The sequence below is a fragment of the Cygnus olor genome, chromosome 12 (assembly GCF_009769625.2).
Source record: "Cygnus olor isolate bCygOlo1 chromosome 12, bCygOlo1.pri.v2, whole genome shotgun sequence".
NCBI classification, from domain to species: Eukaryota; Metazoa; Chordata; class Aves; order Anseriformes; family Anatidae; genus Cygnus; species Cygnus olor.
The window spans coordinates 21,256,862-21,275,358 of NC_049180.1; the positions used below are offsets into that span (position 1 = coordinate 21,256,862).

An 18,497-nucleotide genomic window follows, 5' to 3' on the forward strand; every position below is an offset into this window, starting at 1 on the left:
ATTTTTACACATACTTCAGAATTAATCATAGGACAAAAGGCTAGATAAACAAATAGACTAAACAGAAGAGCAAACAGGAATTAGACAATACAGGAATAAAGATGCACATTTTTTATTTCATCATCTAATCCACATACTTATAGAGTTGTGAACATGAAAAATCAGCAAATCAGATATTTATGCAATTAATGCTGTTATCATGATTAATGATCTCAGTGGTCATTTTAACTAAAAATGGATAGTACTTCAAGTAAACCTACTTATATATATATCGCTGAAGAACTAAGAGCATTCTAAAATAAATTCTTATTTCTGAGGATTTTTCAAAGTTACTGCTAAACAACTTTCCTGGCACTATGCATGGAATGGTTTGCTTCAATTAAAATATTCAGCTGGCTTCCTTTTACACTTTAAACAGGAGGTAAGACAAATTGGTAAAATCATTTTACTTTTAAGCTGCCACCTTCAGCTGCAGACGGGGTTTCCTATGGTTCCTGTCACCAAAACACAGGTGTGCACTGCTGACTACATGGAAATGTCCACTATAGCCTAGGCCTAAATCTTTGGACTTGCTGCATTGCCCAAAGGTGTCAATGCCTCAGTTATCACAGAGAAATACCAATAAACTACTTTATTTTATAAAAATTGTCAAGATATTTAAAGGTAAATTTTATTACTTAAAACAAACAAAGAAAACAACATAATCTACCAGTAATACAAAAACAACCTACTCCATGGAATGACTGAAACTGCAAGTTGCTGTGTTAAGAAACATGAGCTATATATACCTCAAAGTGGCAGTTTTGCTTAAAGAAACTGTCACATCAGAGCTGCAGACAACCAGAGACCTGCCAGACGCTGGGACCACCTGCAGGCCTTAACAGCACCAAGCTGCCTCCTGTCCTTTGGTCCAGGAGCCCTCAGGGCCCCAAGCCCATGCTGCATCACAGGGTGCACACCTCAGCTGTGCCCTGCGCTGCTGCGGCCTTTTCAGCACTGACATCGGCCTCCTCTGAGGGCTTGGCCTTCACCACTGTCCCCAGCCTGCCACCCGCACTAAGGGCCTCACCAGCTGCCTGACAGGTCCCTTCAGAAAATCTGGATGCTTCAGAAGCATTTTTCTCTTTTACACACAAGTTCAAGCTCATCACTGCTTGTTCCTTTTTTTTCTCTAGGCCATTAAATTAGCTGTCCTGGGAACAAACCCCCAAATTCAACAGTCTCTCTCCCTGCTTCTCACAGCATACACCTTCATGTTCTGCTCATAAAACCCAGTAGTTCGTCCCTTTGCATACTCCGGGAGACCTTTGACCTAATCACAGCCTTAAATTTAAGGTTTTGGGAGCCTAATATGACAGGATGAAACTTGGTAAAAGCCATGAATATTCTCACAAAAACAGCCAAGCAAACCGTCCAATCACTGCTCCAAAAAATAAATAAATAAAAATCCATACTTAAGCAGTTTTACTACACAGATTTGAGCTGAAACAGAGCAAGTGGGGGAATATTTCCTCCAAACATCAGAGCTCTGTTGTTAAATGGGTAGGGTCTGAAGTGTCGATGTGCATTTTATTAATTCTGGCACCCCTGCTGACCTCAGTTACAGCCACAGGTCACTGCAAAGCAAGTTTATCAGGCTGCAGCTAAACAGAAGTGAGTGGAAACGAGATCTTTTTAACAGGTTCCTTCCTCTACACTTCTAAAGTTCTTAAAAATTGCAATGGACTAAAAAGTATTACAGGAACAGGGACAAGAGTCACTAGCTCAAGTACACCCAGATACCCAATAGCTGAAACCTCATTTTATCTGTCAGTAATGTGGTAGGCCATAAACAATTTAATTCCACTTCTATAAATTTTCATAGACTGTGCAGCCTATGATATTTTTATTATTTTTTTTTAACCTTTTTTCAACAACTTTAAATTTCTTTTTTTTAAAAAAAAAAAGATCTGTCTGTATCACAGTGTCCTGGTTACAACTGGGACGATTCAGAACAATGAGTCAATAACCAAACGAGCACTGACAATGACAACTTCCCTTTTAACTTCCCTCATTACCCTCAGCTCAGGGTAGACAAAGAAATAAATGTAATCCTAGAACAACTACCACAGAAGGTCTCACTACTCCCACCAGGGCTCCAGAGACTTACTTTTAAAAATTTTGAATATAAAACCCTTCTCTTCTCCTCATCATAGATTTCTTCCTGAGTGTTCCATAGAGGCAGTCATGAAACAGGATGCTTTTCCCTTTTTATTTATGTGAATTTTCATGACATGTCATGCACCACATTCATAGCAATCACTGACAGATAGTTAAGTTTCTAACGGGCTACAGGGGAAAACATTTTCCACCAACTGTTCTCCTATATGCCAGAATAAAATATATATTGTGGACTAAATCTCTTCCCACTTGTATCCTGCCAAAAAGCGTGGATTTTGTTTTTTAAATGAGGCTTGAATGAAATACCATTAGCTATTCCTGAACTATGGCAGAATAACTATTCTAGCATAAGAATAAAAAATAAAAAATCTAACCACAGATAATTGAACTTGTCTCAAACATGAGTTGTTTTCTGGAAACAAAAAATGTGAATGGACTTCAGTACAATGGTTATTTGGTTTGTACAGTCTTCATTGAATCAAAACCAGTTAAAGACTATTTGATACTGTATGGTATGTCTGTGTCACTGAAAAATATTTTTAGGTTAGCTGGGATGCTTTAACCATAGATGTCTTCTTCATGGATGGATAAATACACCCATTGGTGCACACAGTTTATGCTCCATGTATATGGAAAGCCATCAGAACTCAGAAGTTAGTCCAGAATTACTGTCAGCACTTTTTACTTCATGACATGCCTTTTCAGTATAAGCTTAAATACAAGATGTAAAATTATTCAAAATAAATTACGCTAAAAGCAACATTATGTTATGCAGGTTATATTTTTGTGACGTTCTATAGTGTTGCTTTTGGTTTTGAACACTTTATCAATGCAAGCACCAAGGAGTGAGAGATTTTATATTTAGTTTGCTGTAGATAATTAATGTAAATAGACTATATATGTTTTCACTCAGGCATGGTAAGAATTACAGCACATTTCATCTAAGTACTGAACACTCACAAAATTTAAGTTTTTAATATGCTACCAGACTGTGTTTAAGCTTTGAACAACTGAGAGAAAATTAGTAATTTTAGCTGGGCCACAGTAAGACCAAACCTTGTTTGTGTTTGCACTTGATCCATCCAAAGGTACATTTAGTACTCCTGTCCTCACAGACCCTAGAACATCATAGCCCATAATTTCCTGTATGGCTCACCTTACTTCTTTAGTTTCTTTGCTGCAGAAGCCATGCTGTAAGTTGGGAAAGAAAGAGGAAAAGCAGTCTTAGCCTCTGGAATGACCACTGTAGTTGACAAAAAAGAACAGAAAATATGGATAAACCATCCTGCTACCCAAATTCTGCTATGATCCCCCATTCTCCTAGCTTGGAAAGAAAACTGGATGTTCTCCAAGGCTAGACAGGTGGCAGGGAAATATTTTTTGGTTAATTACCTCAGAATGCTGGGAAAGGTGTGCTGCTACCTCATGTCTGCATTGCGCTACCTCACACTGGTAATTAAGCTGATCAGTACTGGTACATCTACCCACCAATCAAAGCTGGAGATAAGGGATATTTTGAGGAGACAAAGCATTAAACAGCATTGAATTAAGAGTTTGGGTAATCAAGATGGCACATGTTCTACTTGAAAAATAAGGCCATTCCTTCCAAAAGAGGGACAGCTGGCATGCTGAAAGTCAATCTTAACTACAAGAAATGTACTTCTTGCTTTAAAAGTCACAGTTGGGGCCCCCGTGCAGGCTTGTAGCTAATGAGTTGATAATGTCTCCTTCAGAAGAAGGGAAAAAGGCCACTACTCAAATTCTCCTTGATTCCTCCTCATTTGGGATGCTGGCATATCCAGGTTGGCTCTAATATTTATATAATGACCAGTCATGCCAATGGTGGACTCACTGACAAGCATGCTCAACCAAGTCTTAAATTAAACAGTTTGATAAGTGAAAAATTGGAGACTACATAAGTATGTGTGTTAATAGCATTGCAAGTATTTTACTGTTTCTGAATTTTGGACATATATTGTCACAATATATTTATATTGTGACATTCCTGAAGACATCCAAATTTAAACACCACTACTTTTAGTGCACTATTTTCTGTGGGGAATACCAGAGCAAAGCCAATTTTGTATCGTTAACAACATAAAAAAGAGATTTTCTGCTATCAGCCCTGCCAAAAAAAAAAATGCAGCCTCGTGTATTTCTGTAGAGAATAGTACGGGAGATGTACTCTGCATTTCTTTGAGAAAATAATGTGCTACCCTGCCAAATCCATAAAAATGTAAAAACAAGAATAAAGATCCAAAGTTAATGAATCTTCTAATATTTTCCAATGGCAGGATCATTTTGCCCAAGCACAAAAAAATGCCTGGCACTTAATGCTTAACTTATCTGCAATTTGCTGCAAGTATCTGTGGAAGCACATATGTGCATGCAAGTAGCCAATTTAGTGTCTAGGCCTCACAGTGGACCACTTACATATTTTCAGTCATTTTTGCTACAGCCTCCATACTTAAAAGGTATGAATTACTTGGTCAAATTAGGCACACAATTAAGCATGCATGTTTTTATAAAACTGTTCTTTAACATCACTAATCTGAGGAAGCCCGGCCTTACAAATAACTTACTGTGCAAGATACTTCTAGAAATGGACTACTTCAGCCTACTAGGCCTAAAACACAAACTGCAGCAGACCTTACAAGAAGTGATCAGTATTAATTGCAGTATTAATGGGAATTTTAAAAACATAAATCAACAGATTGCACAATTTCTAAACTATTACTCCCAATAAACTTTACTCCAGATAACTAATTGCACACACTGCTCTTTAAAGACACATTCCTGCTGAGTCTGAGTTAGAAACCAGCCTCAACCCTAAAAATTAAGTAACTTCAGTACTTGCTGAATTTAGCTGTTATTTTGAAATGCTGCAAAAGTAATCTAAGTGTTAAGATGGCATGTTGAGACTGGACATGCAAAGGTGATACAGCTTGAAACGCTGCTAGACTGATCTAATAAAAATGAACAATACAATCAAATTATATGAGGTCATTAAAACTATTAAAGTCATTCATCAAGCAGAAAATAGATCTTTTGATTTGGGGGGAAATACTGAGACTCCAGACGTCCCTCTGCAATCCCTTTCATCATTTCAGCAATTTTCAACATGCGTCCATCCTCATCTGAGTCCGCCGTCTGCTCTTCCTCCTCCTCCCCCACTTCTCCTCTAATAGTGTTCAGAGAGAACTTCAAGATGTGGGCTAATGGAGCTGGCATGGGTTGGAGTTTAATATTGCATGTGCTTAACTTTTTGTGCAACTGACCAACATGACATGTCTAACTGTATAAATGGAAGTTTTATGGTGATAAGATCAGTAGTTACTGAGATATTTATGTGACATGCTGACAGATATAAAACTACAAAGCTTGCTTTTATGCCTTACATCCTCTAGAAAAAAATAAAAAATAAATACTAAGATGACGGGTCACTTTGAAGAGAATTTGTTGTCTAAATTACCTAATACCTGGCTAAGTTCTAATATGCAAGATGAGGTCTCAAAAATGCTATTAAAACTATGAACTTTAATTTCAGAGGATCTTAGTATTCTCTGCCAAATGGGGCAGAGTACAGCCAGTTTGCTTGTCTCACTCTCTCTCTAGATCGTGGTGCTGTCATCCAACCAAAAAGGAGAATGATGACAAAAAAAACAGAAAAGGCACAAGATAATCTTTCTCCCATTTTTACACTTTGTAGGTTTAGGTCTCTCAGGGAGATTCTCATCACTGCTGGGTGGAGGAGGAAGATTATCTCCTGAAAGAAGGTCAAGATTTAAGAAAATATTATTTTTGTGTGCGTGTATACGTATATACACACACATACATAAATATAATCTCTGGATGAAGTGGAGTCCCTTTTACATTTTGATCTGGGGAATACCAACCCCAGAAATTCTTTCATAAGATGCTGATGTTTCCCATTGCTAGAAAGCAGCTGCCCCCAAGCTGTGTCCACAGCTGAAGTTAAGTCTCCTCTTCACCTCCTCCTCTGTCTGGTGTGAATGTTATCTCACACACCAAGAAGGTGGGCAGCTGGAGCAATCAGTAAAAGAATGGGGAACTGTCTAGTGGCAGCAAAGAGGGGAGAGAAATAAAAGCAAATACGTATTAAAAAAAAAAAAAGTTTGAAAAAAATAAAACAAGGAAGGGGGACTCGTAGGTAAACATAAGGCCAGAAGAAAAAAGACAACTTCACTTCAGGGGACACAACTACCAGGCAGTGTGCAAAAAGTACTGACCCTGAGAACAAGATAATGCAGAGGACAAAGGTACCAGTAAAGGGCAAACTGCAAAACAGTCAGCTGTGCTGTTACTTTCCCATGGGCTCAGACCCTTCCACACCAAACAGAGGATGTTCAGTGCCCTTCATCCCCACACAAGATGCCATTGGTAGATAAAGTGTCTCACTCCTCCTTACTCATTTTATTTCTCTGGCCTGCCTTTGCTCTTCTCTGAAATACCAAGTGAAAAGGAATAAAAACAGCAGTCAAATCCAAGCTGAGGTTTTGAATAAAGTAATAGTACGGGGATAGTATATAACAAATGCATAGAACCACCATATCTGTGTGACCCAAAGGAGATGTGAAGGTTAAGGAAGTGTGGATAGGACGTTTATCTCAGGCTTTGCCATTTAGAATTACTATGTTAGAAAGGAAGTGCTGGATCTTTTGGGGAGGGTGAAATTCTAGACTTGTTAGCAATGCAGTATAAACAGTTTTTATTTTTTTTTATTTTTTTGTATCAAGTTTCTATTACCTGCAGCACCTAGAAGGTCAGACTGAATTATTCCCCCATCTCTTAAAACACCTATGCTTGCATTTGGAAAACAAAATGTGAATTTTTGTGAGAAGATTTAGATCTTGTTTAAAAATTAACAGTGTCTAATGGCAAGTCCCCCTATTAATCATCCATCTCAAAACACTTCTTGAGAGAAATCAGAGGCCTTGTTAAATCTCTGTACTCATGTTTCAGGCACCATCATTTTAAGTTTATTTTGGATAGTGTTAGAGAGACTTTGTTAGTTCTGCAAACTGACCGTGATGATTAATATAATAATTAAGATGCTTGATAATTCCCTTCTTGTGTCAAGTGGGTGTGCAGGAATATGTCATCTCCTTTGTTTTCAGCTGATATACGCACTCAGGTTGAACTGTTCAGATATCATTGAACTATCATATGAACTATCACCTAATCATAGAACTGACAGAAATCAAATTCTAACAACTGGAGGATAACCTCATATTTTAATTCAACCAAAAGTCCTAAAAGTATTTTTCAATTGTTGTTGGGTCTCCATATCACCAGTCAAAACTCAAGATCTGGTGGCTGTACCTGTCTCTAAAAACAAGACTTGTTATATTGAACCAAAATCTAATTTCACAACATAGATGAAGTCACAGAAAAACAGTACTGCTGTCATTGGGTATGGTATATGTTGGCGCAAAGATGAGAGCAGAATCGAAGCATTAGCACTAGCTATGTGGTATACACTCTATAAATACTTTGGGCTAATCTGATGCACTGAATATGAAAACAGACTGTTGTACTGAGTAAGAAAACAGCAAATCAAGCAAACAACGAATCCCTAACCAAACACAAGCTATTTTCTGTTTTTCTCTCCTATCCATCACCTTTGCTGCTCATTGCACAGTGACAGTCTTTCTTCTTTAAAACAGTTTTGCAGTTTTGCCAGACAACAGTCTGTTACAGTATACGTAAATGTGATTTTGTTTAAGGGACATTAAGGATGCATGTGACAAAACAGTAGCAGCATATCAGACATGAATTAAAATCCGTTACTGTATTTTAGCTTATTGATCTACTCTAAGCTTCTCAGCATTGTCTAATTTAAATAAAACTTCAATTTGTAACAATACTATAAATAGAAAGCAATATTGATCAGAGTGCCACCAGCCTGCTGAACTTTTGTTATCACTGAAGCCTGACCAGTTAACGTTGAATGTTACACTTTATTACACTGCAAAGTACAATAAAACACAATAGCATTTAGATTTATAAACAAAGATACGCTGAACTACTGAAAGCAAGTTCAGTCAGCTCAGAACAAGAAGAATATTCTGATTTATGGGTACTCCACAGCACTATATCCTTAACTGAGGCAATATTTCATTACCTCTCTGATACAAACACCTGTTAACTCTGCTGAAGACTGAGGAATCTGATTTCTTTTAGACTCTTTTAAACCCCGGCAAAACATCTGATGTCCATCAGCAAACATTCATCACTGCTGTGGTTGTTTTTTTGAGCTTTGGAGGATCATTACCAGTTAAGATGGGTAAACAATGTCTCAGGAGACAGCACCTTCCCGACAAATAGAGGCAGATACCCAGCCCCTGAGTCACTTCTTTTCTTCCCCTCTTCTCTTTCACAGGCGTAAAAACTTAAGTAAATAGATGTGAAAACAGCATACTTACATATATACTAAGCACATATGTGGGTAGATTCCACATATGTGGGCTGTTCTCAGGCAGCAAGCAATAACATTCATTAGACAAAAAATATTTCATTACAGTTCTTCCACTTCTGAAGGTGCATTGGTTCAAAGATATTGCTGATGGGTCTTAATGCAAGCTTGGTGTCCCTGTGTTCACCACCCAGCAAAGTAGTGGTGTTGCATCTCACAAGGTACGTGCTCACCTTTAGCTGTACATGCAGAAGAGCTCATGGTGCTCTCCTCCTCTTGAAGAGTAAGGCCACTGGGATTGCCTGCAAGACAAAATAGCGTCAATGCAAACAGGAATTTGGGTTTTGCTTCAGACTAGAGTAAAAGCCACAGAGGAGAGCCTCTATCCTCAAGCATGGGAAGAAATCCGGGACACCTTCAGTTTTCTCTAAAAAGATTTAAGCCAACATTTGCTGGGGAAGAAGCTGTAAGAGAAGCAGAGGGCTTCAACGATATCCTGTTTTGGAGAAGAATACCTGCCCCTTGCTTTGGAGAGGGCAGTGAGGGACAGACATGCAGAAACACCCATTGGGGTGGGAGAGAGGCGACATCTGCAGCTTTTCAGCTACTAAACAGAGCGGCAAAACAACATCCATAGCACTGATACCACCCTTATTTGAACTAGAAAACAATAATGTAAATAAGGTGATATTAGTATGCAATTTCCTGGGAGACTTTTCACTCTGCAGAGCTCAATGTCTATTAGTCTTCAGCCAAAATAAAGGTCACCACACAGTAGGTTACACCTCTTCTTCCTTTAACAAAGAATATAATCCTGTAAAACGCCTTCAGGCTGGGGAATTACTTTTTTTTTTTTTTTTTTTTTCCAATTGGGTAACTAAAACACTGCTAATGTAGAAACAATTTTTTGTTTATTTGTTTTAATTTTTCTTATTTAAAGCAAGAACAAACATTTTGAAATAGTTTCGAGTGAATGGGGCATTCACAGTCTTGTGGACAGGGTGTGCAATTACTAGATTAGCCTTTTAGGCTTTCATTTAAAATTCAGTATGTCTTTATATAGTTTTGATAGAGATATCATTATGTATATGTGTATATATATATATATCATAACTAGATAGTGTTTTAGGGATAACATGGTGTTAATATGTTTACTATTTACAGGGATGTGCACTTCTAGTATCACCTGACACACACAGATATGCTGACATTCCCACGGTGCTGGCATTCCTGTGAACGTAGTGCAGCCCTTCTCAGTAAAAAAAAAAAAAGATGACAGGTTAAAACAAAACAAAACCACAACAACAACAACAACAAGCCACCAATAAAACAAAACAAACAAAACCCAGACAATTTCTTTGACAATATCTTTAAAGCTTCATCTTTAGATAGCACAAATGCAGGATACCCAGTTTACAGAGATCAGGCAGTTCACAAATTATTAAGATTCCTTGTTCAGAAATTTTAGAGGGATTTGGGAAATATAACTGACATTTGGTCATTTCCAACTTAAAATGTAATTTCATGTGAAAATGTATGGCTGTTCTTTAAACTTTCTTACTAGAAAAAATAAATTCTAACCTCAAATAATATCTTAAATTTCAATTTAAATAATGCCCCAGCTATAAAATGTATAATTATGAATTTTCAGTTTTATGTTTACAGAATCTTCAGTGTTCACAATTCTTAGTTTCATAATTCCAAAGAACTTACATAATATTTTATATCTTTGCAAGTGATTACAACAGTATAAAGTGTGATTCGTTCCAAAAACTGTTGCAAACATACCAGGAAAAGATAAATTCAAATTTAAGTTAAAAAAAAATCATAATTAATATTAACTAAGTAAAATACAGAATGTCTCAATCTGTTGCAAGAAAATTTGCAAGCAGAAAAAAGGCTGTATTCACTGAATATTTTATCCATTAAAAAGTATTCACACCAGCCGAATCAAAAGTTTGGCTTTTACATCCCCATTTTCCTTTTGCAGCTGTCAAGCTCTGGTCTGAACACCACATTTGTTGACATCTGCTGCCAAAGTCTTGTTTAGTTTATGGATCCACAACTGGACAGAGGGAAAAAGGGAGGCCTGAGACAGGCTGAAAGATAGACAGGAGCAGAGTTGAATAAAGCCAGATCAGGTGAAAAGGAAATGAGATCTGGAAAAAATCAAAAGGCAGGAGGCCTAGGAAAGGACAAGAACACATATGGGAGAGGATTTGCAGATTGAAGGATATAATAATGGGGAATGGCAGCTAAGAGACAATGAAACCAGCAAACAGATGGAAGGAAAAAGGACAAGGAAAGAAAAATAAAGTTCAAAAGTGCCAGAAATAGAGCAGGAGCTATTTAACAGAGAATTGACTGAGAGAGTGAAGGGAAGAAAGAAACCTAATGGAAAATAAAAGTTTGACTATTAAAAGAAGCCCCTATGTTATTCTACTTCAGAATTCCACATCAGGAAGCTATATTTCTATTTTTTTTTTCCCAAGAAAGTCCAATAGTTGGAATAGTTTCAATGCAAGCGTAGGGCTCGTTAGAAAAAGAACATATAACCAAACCTCCTGTACACTTTTAATGCTAATGATATCCATATTAAATAGTCCTACAAGAATTAACCAGATCCTTCAGAGTTGTCCTCTCCATTTCTCTGTATATAAACAGTAAGAATTCCATAAGGCAAATAAACACCTCTTGCCATCTGCTGAGAAGCAGCACTAAGTCTCTTTATGAGTTCGTTTTAATGAAAATCTTTTCAGAGATGCATGGTATGTAACACGATCCATCAGTGTTTCAGTTTCACAGCCCTTATTAAGATAGACACATAAAAAATGTGGTAGGTTCTCTGTCTTCCAAGACATATATACATATATATATACTATATACAAATTACTGAACACTTTAAAAATTGCATATTAATTTCTATAAGCTTTACTTAAAAAAAAAAAAAAAAAAAGAAAACAACTTGTCAGTTACCATGGACCACCATATATGCATACTACTATAAAACCCCACATATTTCAAACACTTACAGATTGCAATAGTTTTTTGTTTTGTTTTAATACATAAATGTGGTATATACTTAGACATTTTAAAAACTCATAGATTAAACTGTAAGGGTTAATGCATTTTTTTCATTCTTTTACTACCAGTGAATTACATATTTACATGGATAAAGCATCTATGTGGCCTATGGAAAACATTCATGTTATCTTCCAATGCAAATAGGCAGTAATCTCAAATTTCTTGCCATTGACCAAAGGAAGACAAAATAATCTCTGAAAACAAATTAGGATTAATATTAATTGCATTGGTACTTCATCTTTTTTGTTGAATATAAGGTACACCAAAGGACTGGACCCTAAAAACATGAATAAAACAAAGTATGCTTACTCAAGCTAGTAAAACCACTGACTCCAATTTACAACATGGTGGCAGGATTTTTCTTTAATACATTTCAAGTTATAATGGCTCATTCACTTAAATTAATACTTTGTGATTTATAAGAACCAAAGATGGAGTTACCCCAGAATTACCATATTGTGAGAATAACAGTGCCCCACAGCATTTGTTACAATTTGGGGGAAAAAAAAAATATATATATTTTTTTTTCACTAGGTTTCACAAAATAGTTCTTTCAAGGAAGAAATAACACACCGAAGTGCCAGGCCCTAGCTGATAAAAAATTAGCAAAGGTCATTATACCAGGGAAGTGAGAATAACTTTGACTGTCTAAAGATTTGTCCTAGTGGAATCATCTCAGATTTACCTGTCCCAAGGATCTGAAGGGTCTGTTCCATACTGCAAGGAATGCTCATGCATAAACATAGTACCTCTGCATCCAGTCTGGATAAAACTGGGTTATCTTCCTTCTCCTTTCCTGCAGAAGTAATAAAAAGTAAAAGTAGTAGTAAGTAAAAATGTGGTTATAAGGGCTTATTTCCATTTGAGAAGGAAACTGGTCTTCAGCAGTATAAACTTCCACAGGTACAGTTGTACTATGCACAGGAATTATAATAATCTCATCACTAACTACAGTAGGCAATAACTGAGCAGTCTGGGCATGAGACGTCTAGTAATGGACAGACAAGAGCCTCTCAAATATAAACAGACAAGAATATTTAAAAAAGAAATAAATGGATGAATGTTTAGGTAATATTATATCTGCTTGATAAATCATTTTAATATGATAAGTAAAAATGGCCACTGAACATGTGATAAGCCTAGCTTTTTTCCTAGCTTTTTTTTTTTTTTGGTGGGGGAGGGGTAGGGATTGTGGGTTTAGGCTATTTTTAAATGTATATTTTGTTTAAATTAAAGCCCCAGGTCTGTCCTGATGTAATTTTTTTTTTAGCTAGTCAAGTTATGAACCCCTGAAAAAAAGGTTTTTTTAATGGAAAGGCTGACAACCCCTTAAGTGTAGCTCTGTGAATGATGGCACCTTGATCACAGTTGGAGAAAATGTTCAGTGTGATATAAGCTACTGAACTAAGTTGTAAAATGACAAGGACTGAGTGAACAGTTTTTAATACAGATAATATTGTTCATGTAGTCTATAAATATAGAATTAAATGTTGACCTCTATCTCCCATGTCAAAAGTCAAAGTCAGTGTCAGCACATATTGTTTTTATTTGTTTCAAGAGAAAAATAGATCAACAACATTAACCTCACAATGAACAGAGAATTGAATGAATTAAAAAGCAGTACCCCATAAATCCCTTTCCTTTTATTGGCACAGTGATAAAAATGCCTAGGGCTTAGAGGAAAAGGGTAGTCTCAGACACTAGTCTGAGATGCTCTATGTACACAGAGCTGTACATCACATGCTAAAATGGAGGAACAGAGATATTAAGATTTGTACAGTCTTTTATATAACACACAATATCCATCACATTGCGTCATAGCACCCAGTAAAACATGGCATGTCAGATATCCCTAAAACAAATACGTTATCACAAGATTACTTTAAAGCAACATTACCTTCTACCTACCTTTGAAAGATACATTTCACAAAACAGATTAAAAGATTTCATTCAATACTGCCCATATTTATAGTGTCCAAATAATTCAAGACAACACCTAGAAAAGATGCCACTGTGTTTAGAGAGTCACTTGCTTTGTTGTTTGCGTATCTCTTTAAATCAGTAGTTCACTGTGATAGGACTGAGAGATTTGACATTTTTCCCCCGTTTAAAAAGTCTGTTGGTTTTTTTGTTTGTTTGTTTTTTCAAAACACCTCACAATAGTGAAGGCCACTGTTTCACAATGCAATGGTAAATTTGACAGTTAACTAAAATGAGCAGTTTCAATTGCAAATTCAGTTTAATTGCAACTTTTGGTGCTGCATAATTAAACTGAAAATGTTCTAAAAAATTCACACAGTCAAAACTAGGACAGAAACAAAAGCATTTTCACATTGGTTTAGGGTTTTCTAATCAGATTCTAGAGAAACTGACAAAAAGTAACATTTCAAAGCGAATCAGTTAAACGCAAGGAATGGCATCATCGGAAAAATTCAGCTGTTAGTTTCTGTTTACTTTTTCTTATCCTCCTGCAGCTTGTAGGATATACACAAATTCTTTTGGTTTAATGCTCCAGTGATTATCAGTTGGCAATGTTGTATTGTGAAAAACATTCTACAGCATTTGCACTGTGCATAAGCACACAAAAGCAACTAATTGCAATGTTTGTCAAATCTGGACCATGTTCTCTGGTAGTTTAGTGGCACCAAATGCTGCTTTTGTTCTTGAAATGGACTGTCTGACGTGGAGTTTCACCAATAAAGTGTAAGCTTGGAGGGAAATCTTAACTTGTACTTACTGCTGAAGGCTGGTATGCTGAAGCTAATCTGTATCTCAGAAAACGCCAATGAGAAAAACCTTCTCGGGCTTAACATTCACAGGGTTTGAAAGAATTTTACAGCTGCCTATAAAGAGCAACTTTTCTGCTCCACATGTATTCATGCAGCTCCTGCGCAGAACCAGCCATGACGCTTTTCATAGCTGGATGATGAGAAGACTTTTCTGTAACTTCTAGTAAAGAGGCAAAGACATATATTTTATTATACTAAAGGAGTATTAGTGTGTAGGGCAATACTAAATGTCTATATAAAGCAAGTCACTTCAGGTCTTGCTGAACTTGTAAACATGAAATCAGTGCTTCACATAGACAAATAATGTCCAAACTGGGTAGAACTTTCTGACACATGGTTGGTGAAATTAACTTCAATTTTGTTTTTAAAAGATCTACTTTTGATTTTATGAATACTGCCTACTGCACAGAAAAACAGGATGATGGGTTTGTTACAAGAACATGAGGAAACAAAATTCCATTTTCTCTTTATAATGATTTGATTCAAAATGTGTTCCTTTTCCCATTAACCTAGATTGCATATTGGTAGCTTTATAAAATCTTAAGCTTAAAGCTTAGCTGCCACAACAGTTGGATAACAGATGTATCAACACTATAGTGAGAATAATAGTTCATCGTAGGTGGTGGTTGTGCTCCACAGAGAAGAAAAACTAAGTTCCATGTTATGACTTGTGCCCAGGTAGCAGAGTGGGAGCACAGACAGCTGCCAGTCCACACCAGAGCCCATCAGGATGGATCTGGTAGGAATGAAGTTCTGTCAAAAGGGAATGAAGAAAGTCACAGAACTGATTCCAACACTAACAGGACTTCACAGACAACTTGCAACTTACAATATAAAAAAATAAAAATAAAAATCAGGAATATGAAGAGGAAATATAAAACAATGGGCAGTGTTGATACTAACTGATATAAACAAGCTTGATTTGTAAATAACAGTGTCCCAGCTCATAATTAATTACAATTTAGGAAATTCAGCAATCAATCCTGTGATATGCGCTTTCTGTTTGTCATTGTCCCCCAGATTTTTGAAAGCTTTCTAATGCTGGTCACGTAGAATTTTTGCCTTCTTTCTCCAAACATCACCCAAGAAATCTGGCACCAAATGCAGTGTGAAAGATTGCAGAGATATACTATCTGGGATAAATTAATCAGCTCAGGTCTCAGTGTGGATGCTCTTATACATTATAAATTGCATACCTGGATGTTAGACATGTCTGTGATTTTCAGCAACATTTCTTATTCAGTTTTGAAATATGTAGATACCTATTCAAAAGTACAGCATTAAACTAACATAGCCTTTTTTCTAACAAGTCATCAATGTTAAACGATGACACCCTAGGTTTATCAAAAATTGAAGGTGTGTTCAGCTTCTGCAATATTCTTTTCCTTAAATTCAGTGAATTCATAGAAAGAATCATAGTTCATGTGTTTTTATTATTATTACTGTTATTATTTAATATTTTAATATATTAAATATATTATTATTTCAATAGTAGTGAAATGCAGATAATTTCAGCTAGTTGAAATTTTAGCATAAACTCCATAACCTTCACACAAACTTAGCAGGCTGATTCCAGTTATGGAGAAGCAAATAAGCGAAAGAGCACTGTAATAATCATTAGTTTAAATTCTCTGATACAAGGAAGCATCAGCTTCCACTTTCAGAGCTGAGGAAGACATTCATATGCTTTTACTTCCCATAATAGAGAATTCACTGTTAACTGGGATTCAGATTCCATGTGTTCGGCCTCCCTACAGATATGAAAATTCTATTCTAGGGAGTTCTATCAAAAAGCTCTCACTGGTAACAAAAAAATAAAAATATACCATGGAAAAATGCATTCATCCAGATGGATGTAAAAGTATTGAAACCTGCAACACTGGCTGCAGAAAAGAAATAATCAGAAGTACAGTTTACCTTAATTTCTTGAAACCACAGTCATCTGGGAGACTACTCGTTTCTATTCAAATCCAAAACATGTAATTATCCATTCTTCCAGCACACTTATATCCTATGTAAGGATATATGGGTAACCTTTAAAAGTTGGTTGGTTTTTGTGGTTTTTGTTTGTTTGTTTGTTGTTATTTTTTTACCTTTCCATGAAAATAATAACCAGATGATAAGAAGGTAAGGTAGACTGATATAAATCTTGAAAGGCTGTTAAGAACTTACTGCTAGAAAAATAGAATTTAACAGAAGAAATTATGCACCACATTTTCACATCTGGGTTTGCAGAAATAGCTTGTGCAACTCCCATGCTTCTCTCTATAAATGTGCTCTTATTGTCAGCCTTTTGATCTATTTGAAGAGAATTAAGGACAACCACAGAGCTACATATGTCACTCAAAAACACAAACATGCTCTGTTTTATCATGGAAAACTAAATAAAGGCACAGACATGTTAATAAAGGAAGCAGAGAGACTCGTTAGATTCTATGGTGAAAGCAAGCTACAAACCAAACCAGTTCAGAATTCATCCTTCTCATTTACACTGTAACACATTTGTGGGATCTAGTTTACTAGAAATTGCCTAGGGAAAAAGAAAAGGAATCTAGAGTAATAAAAAAGTGCCAAAGTGAATGAAGTGCTCACAAACTACTGTTGCTTTGCTGATTCTGGTGAAGAGAAGAGGCCAGGGTTTTGTCACAGTTTTGATATGCTGCCGATACAATTCTGTTCCTTCAGTGCAATCTGAAAAAATAATTTATATACATTAGTCAATGAATGGACAAGCCGAAGATTTTTATTATTATATTATTTTTTACCCATTTATGGTTTCAAATTAATGAAATGACATGAGACGGAAGCCAATGACAACTGCTAATCTGTAAGCAACAACAAGCAAGGAAAAGCTGATAGGAGTACAGCTGTTTTATTTTAATTGAGGAATGATTTTATGTTGCAAGCACTCAATATTCACAGCAAATTAAAAATAATGAAGTGAATTGATACCAATGATATTTTTACCTACTATCCTTTTGTAAATCTATTTCTTCACACAAATTGACATGTCTAATTGATACATACGCTATTATTCCTCATTAGTAGGCTGAATAAAATAATTCTTGATTAAATTTATTGCAATTTACAATCCAGCATAATGTTTGCAAGCTATAAAAGTCAATCAACAGGAAACAGAAAAAAAAACAGATGACATTATTACTTCTTATATATACACAATAATTTCATGAGTTTCATGGAACCTTCCTAAGCATTTTCTGTGCTTCTCGAGTACCAATGTGCATCTTCAACAGGTCACTCCATTTTTTACGTGACCATAAATATATTTCAGTGTGTCTATTCTTCGCTTTTTTTTTTTTTTTTTTAATATAAATATCACCTCCAATAAGTAAATTATTTATGTATTTAGAAATTCATTAGAAGTTGTCTGGAAGAGTTAGTCTTCTACTAACACTCCAATGAAGTTAGGCTGAACAGCAAATGATGCCTTCAAGTCTACAGGTCTGATTTACTTTGGCATTATTACCTTGTTTGATTTATTTTGTGTTAGAAGAAAAAAAAAGAAAGAAAAAAATAAGAGAAAAGAAAAGAAAAAAATAAAGCAAGTTGCAGAAATTCAGTATTTCAATGTAATAAAGATAGTCATTTGAACAAGAAATTTGACAAGCAAAATATATATACTATAATGCAAAGTTTTGAAAAAATATATTTTATAATGTAAAATTTCCAGCCAAAAGGAAAACTGAATCAATGGCAGGTCAGTCTACTCTTTATAATTGTAACTTATTCCACATCTTGCCCTAGCCTCCACTATTTTGTAGGAAATTCTGTGGTATTATGAAACCAGAAGAGCTGCTATTTTGTTATTCTCTTCTCTAATGGGAAGAAAAGTATGTCATGACCAGACCATTTCTATGGCGTATTGCTTCTATTTCTCTGGAGAATGCTGCCAGCTGGTACATGATTGCTGCCCTCTTAAGTTGGGCTTCAGACTTGAGAAATAAGTTACACAAAAATGCAGTATATATGCTATATTTTGTACAGACATAGAATAGCCTTCCTACTTT

General features: G+C 35.8%; 1 long non-coding RNA gene across 3 annotated transcripts in view; it reads right to left on the minus strand.

The window, feature by feature from the left end:
• The window catches only part of LOC121076824, a 93,552-nt gene extending 84,369 nt beyond the window's left edge, over nucleotides 1–9,183 (minus strand). For 2 of the 3 annotated variants that reach the window (XR_005823737.1, XR_005823739.1), the window contains exon 1: nucleotides 8,830–9,183. This is a non-coding gene — a long non-coding RNA (uncharacterized LOC121076824). Of the gene's footprint in view, nucleotides 1–731; nucleotides 1,347–8,829 lie in introns of those variants that run through there. The other variant, XR_005823738.1, reaches the window with a different exon arrangement.
• Between the last annotated feature and the right edge of the window lie 9,314 nt (nucleotides 9,184–18,497).